The following is a 5,426-nucleotide window of genomic DNA, read 5'->3' as shown; positions in this document are numbered from 1 at the left end:
TCGGGGCGCGAGGCGCATGCACCGAGAACCGGCTTTTCCCATCGGTCAAGATTTTGCTGGACAGATCCTCCTTATCCCCGGGAGAAGGACATCCGCACGGACTATTTGTCCAACTCATGCCCAGCAAATGTCCTTCAAACTTTTACACCTGGTAAAAGCAGGCGCATAGCTTACTTTTAGCAGTGTAAGAGTTTTCAAACATATAAAAGTAACATTTAAGCACTTATTTTTATATCAAAAACCCTGTCCATTAAGGAAAGTTTATTTTTAACCCTGTAAAAACACTAATAAAAATTCAAATAAATGTTTTTTCTTAAACATTTAATTACATTTAATTGCAATTAATTTTAAATCTATGAGGTGTTTTATTTATTTATTGTGCTGTGTTTCGGTGTTTTCGGGTTTTTTCTCATTGATAGTAATGGGAGTCCGTACAAACAGAGCTCCCATTTTTATCAATGAGAATACTGCATCGTGATTGGTGGTCCAGGCCCTGACTCCGGCGTGTACGCTGTAAGGGTTACTAAATGCCTAGTCCCCCGTTACACGGTTCTTGATGTCAGGATTTATAAAGAACAAAATTACACACGGCAGTGTTTTGGCTCAACCAAAATTAGTTTGTTTTATTGAACCTACACACAACTCCCTCGCCAGTATAAATCACCACGGTCTGTGTGGGACTAACACACACACAATACAAACCCCTACGAGAAGGTCACTTACATCGGCACAACTTGACAGGGTTAAACCCCTCCGCGATTTGAATGTTACATATAAAGTGACCCAGACCCAATCACAAAGCCCTTCTCTGGCTGGAACAAACATACAATCACCAGTTCCTCGGTCGTCTTCTGAGCTTGCAGCTGGTGTCCCGAAGACTGGTTAATGGCTGCTTCTGTATTGCTGTGTTCTGCTGCTGCGTGCCTTCGAAAGTGGCTCTTCTTTATACCAAAAACCAACTTGCAATCTTGGAACAAATTTAACACGATGGCCGCATCAAATGTGATCTCTTGATGGCTAATTGTTGCCTATTGAGAGTCATTGTTCATGATTGTTATGAGGTCCTTAACAAGGCTAGTTTTCTATTAGTATTCATATCCACGTGGCTCAGGGTCCGCTCCATTGTCTCGGCCGACCCCGATACCATCACCATCATCATCGGCAGTCCCTCGAAATCGAGGAAGATTTGCTTCCACTCCAAAAATGAGTTCTCAGGTGACTGAACAGTCCAACACGGGAATTACAGTCTCTGTCACAGGTGGGACAGACATTTGTTGAGGGATAGGGTGGGTGGGGAGTCTGGTTTGCCGCACGCTCTTTCCGCTGCCTGTGCTTGGTTTCTGCATGCTCTCGGCAACGAGACTTGAGGTGCTCAGCCCCCTCCCGGATGCTCTTCCTCCAACTAGGGCGGTCTTTGTCCAGGGACTCCCAGGTGTCGGTGGGGATGTTGCATTTTATCAAGGAGACTTTGAGGGTGTCCTTGAAATGTTTCCTCTGCCCACCTGGGGCTTGCTTGCCGTGTAGGATCTGTTCAACCTTCGTTGCCTCCAGGCCAGATCCAAGACCGTCCCATCCTCTGTCGTCGAGCTACAACACTTGTGTCTGCGCACACAGAGGCTGAACTCCAAGTCACCATCAACATCTTCACCGAGGCATACAAATCATGGGCCTTACGCTAAACATCCGTAAGACAAAGGTCCTCCACCAACCTGACCCCGCCACACAGCACTGCCCCCCAGACATCAAGATCCATGGCGCGGCCCTGGACAATGTAGACCACTTCCCACACCTCGGGAGCCTATTATCAGACAAGGGCAGACATCGACAACGAGGTTCAACACCGCCTCCCGTGCACCAGCGCAGCCTTCGGCCGCCCGAGGAAGAGAGTGTTCGAAGATCAGGCCCTCAAATCTGGCACCAAGCTTTTGGTCTACCCTGATACCAGCCTTTCTGGAGCCACAGTCCAGGGTACATTCTTTAAACAATGTAACCCCTAAAGGTAAATGAGTATCTAAATGTTCCTGTGTCTTTTCAGGCAGGAAACCATTGAAGGTGCGAATGTCTCTCTTCAGCTGCCATTGTCTGGTTCTCTACGTTGCTCCGGGACCACCAGGAACTTTCCTGGATTTTTTTCGGGTTGGAGGCGTTTGTGCGAAGGAAGCCTCCGGCCGCAATTTCCCCCATTATCTGATCATGATCACATTGCTGTTTGTGGGACCTTTCTGTGCACCATGTTTCCTATGTTAAAAAACAAAGCCTTGCATTTATCTAGCCCTTTGCTGCTATTGATATTGAAAGTATATGAGTCAAACATGAAATCTAGTGTGTTAGAGCAGGGGTTCCCCACCTGGGGGTCCGTGAGAAGGTCTCGAGGGGTCCACCATAAAACGGCTTCCACGGACTGAAGCTGGTGTTCCATATCAGTGAGTGGGCCCAGAATGGTGCTCCACCCATTGGCTGCCCCGGGAACTGCAGCTATAAACATCTCCCATTGAGCAGAGTTTCAGTCTCTGGTTTATTCACTTTTACCCAGTCCCCGAGTGTTCCTCGCCCTGAACCACACCGGGGTAGGGAACCCACCCACCCACAATTCATCACAATCAGTCGAAGAGCTGACAGGGGAGATAAATTAGCCATTGCACACCAGAGCTGGGGGGCCATAATGAAAATGCCGGCGCTAAATGTAACCGAGTCAGTCGCCGAACTCCGATTCAGATCCTGGGAAAAGCCGAGTCTTAAAGGTGCACCTAGTAATGTACCTATTAAAGTTTTCAAAATCACTTTTTCTCAAGCTGAACTCTTATGTCTGTCTGCCGCTGCAAACTGGGAGGCTCACCACCGTGCTGTGTGTAAACGTTGCACTGACTGTGACCTCCGAGGGAAGTGCTTCCTCATCCCTTTAAGTAGCCACCAGTTACTGACTCTACAAGCCTGGACCCACTGTTTTTACAGACGTTGTTCCTGGCGGCCGTTAAATGAGGGGGCCGCACCTAATTTACCGACCGGGACACAAGTGTGGGTGTTGCACCAGGAATACGCCATGATCGGAGTGATCGGCTGCAGCTGGGCGTTACTGGTTTGTGCCCCCGGTGAGCCTCGAATGGATTTTCGGTCTGGGCGCTAAACACTGCACTCCCGGTCGGTAACCTCTTACGTTCCCATTAACGCCCCCTCTGGGCACTAACTGAGGCGTTAGACAACCGAAAATCCAGCTCTTTGTGCCTTTAACACGGATCCTGTGGATTTATTCTGCCATCAAATAAAACTTGCACAAAGATCCGAATACAATTAAATTCTGGCAGATAAATTTCCGCTCCTCTTTGACTTCCAATTCTACAAACATGAGCCGTGAAGGCACAAAAATGACCAATTATTTTGCATCCTAAGGAATTGAAAACCTGTTAAAACAAGCAGGAATCCTCAGTAACATCACTATTAACATTCCTATTTCTGTCAGACAATTCTGTTGGGAGAAACAATGTTTAGTTTGTTCATCTCATGTTAGAAAGAGTCGGGTTTTCTTGGCCTTGTACCCACAATTCAGATTTAACCCCATTTAATAAATCATTGATCATTTATTTACGAGGGGACAAAACCCCTCATTTTATTAACTCTGAGCGAGTTAGTGCTGCCCAACCATAAGATGACTCCAGATTGTTGCCATAGAGATGGCGGGAGATCCTGGGATTCCTGTTGATCCACTTTTACCCTGACCACAGTCACTCACAGGATCAAAGGACGCTGTCAGTTTGCTAACGGCCGACACATTCCAGCACAACCAAGATGCCTTGGACTGAAATAGTCTTCTTAGATCCGAAACTTAGCACAGCTCCAGTCACATTAATTACTCAACATTAACCCCTTATCCACCTTAAATCACTGTCCCCGGCAAGCTGAGAAATTCAAAAAGGGCAAGGTTTTTTAATGTGATGGGGCCGAAATTCAGTGCAGCCAGAAAGCTGGTGGTGTTAAGGGTTTTTCCCCGATTAGTGCCACAAAGTTTGCAGCAGCCATTGGATCCAAATTCAGCTTTTTGACCACAAAAAGTGTTCCAGTCTTATTAGCCCTTCAAACCTGAAAGTTTTCAGTCTTAACTGGGGTGTTATTCCCACGGGAAATTCACCCTTAGGGTGATGTGGCAGTTGCCATTGCAGCACCGGCGCGAGGGAACGACGTATAGGTGCAGCTTTGGAGAGGATGGCCGCGGCTCTGCAAGAGTTGACGGAGCGTCTAAGTGCTGTCATATCTGGTGGCTTTCAGACTGTGGCTGCTCACATGCAGTCTCAGCTGGATCCACCCGAGACCCTCAGTGTTGCTTTCGCGGCTGGGCCCACCACAGACCACGGGGTACCTTCCAGTGTGGGGCCACAGCACCGACCTGAGCTCCCTCAGATTTCTGGTGGTGGTATTGTGCCGTCCCTGGTGAGTTATTCAGGCTCCTCGGGCCAGGATACGGATGATGCGCTCCCTCCGGCTCGCAGCATTCCTGACCCCAGACCTGTCACTCCGCCAGTGCCTCCACGCATGGTCTCGCCCGAGCCAAGTCAGACTGAACCCTCCCAGGAGGGTGTTGACCAATCTCCAGCCGGCCCTTCCAGGCCCAAAGCTGCTCGAGGGCGACCTCGAAGGACATCTGCAGCTTCTACACAGGGAACACAGCAGCCTTCCCAGACCCATGAGGCAGCCACAGGGGAGACACTGAGGCCAAGTCGCAGGTTAGGCTCACGTAAGATCATCATAGGCAGTCCCTCGAAGTCAAGGATGACTTGCTTCCACTCTAAAAATGAGTTCTCAGGTGGCTGAACAGTCCAATGTGGGACCTACAGTCTCTGTCACAGGTGGATCAGACAGAGGTTGAAGGAAAGGATGGGTGGGGAGCCTGGTTTGCCGCACACTCCTTCCGCTGTCTGGGCCTGGTTTCTGCATGCTCTCGGCGACGAGACCCGAGGTGCTCAGCACCCTCCCGGATGCTCTTCCTCCACTTTGGGCAGTCTTGGGCCAGGGATTCCCAGGTGCCGGTGGAGATGTTGCACTTTATCAAGGAAACTTTCAGGGTGTCCTTGAAATATTTCCTCTGCCCACCTGGGGCTTGCTTGCTGTGTCGAGGCCCCGAGAAGAGCACTTGCTTTGGGAGTCTCTTGTCAGGCATGTGGACGATGTGGCCCACCCAGCGGAGCTGATTGAGTGTGGTCAGTGCTTTGATGTTGGCCTGATCGAGAACACTGATGTTGGTGCGTCTGTCCTCCCAATGGATTTGCAGGATCTTGCAGAGGCAGCGGTGGTGGTACTTCTCCAGCGCTTTGAGATGTCTGCTGGAAATAGCCCACGTCTCTGAGCCATATAGGAGGGCGGGTATCACTACTGCCCTGTAGACCAGAAGTTTGGTGTCAGATTTGAGTTCCTGGTCTTCAAAAGCTCTCTTCCTG

The sequence above is a fragment of the Pristiophorus japonicus genome, chromosome 4 (genome assembly GCF_044704955.1).
Source record: "Pristiophorus japonicus isolate sPriJap1 chromosome 4, sPriJap1.hap1, whole genome shotgun sequence".
NCBI lineage: Eukaryota > Metazoa > Chordata > Chondrichthyes > Pristiophoridae > Pristiophorus > Pristiophorus japonicus.
Note: the sequence above shows the minus strand (reverse complement) of the source record.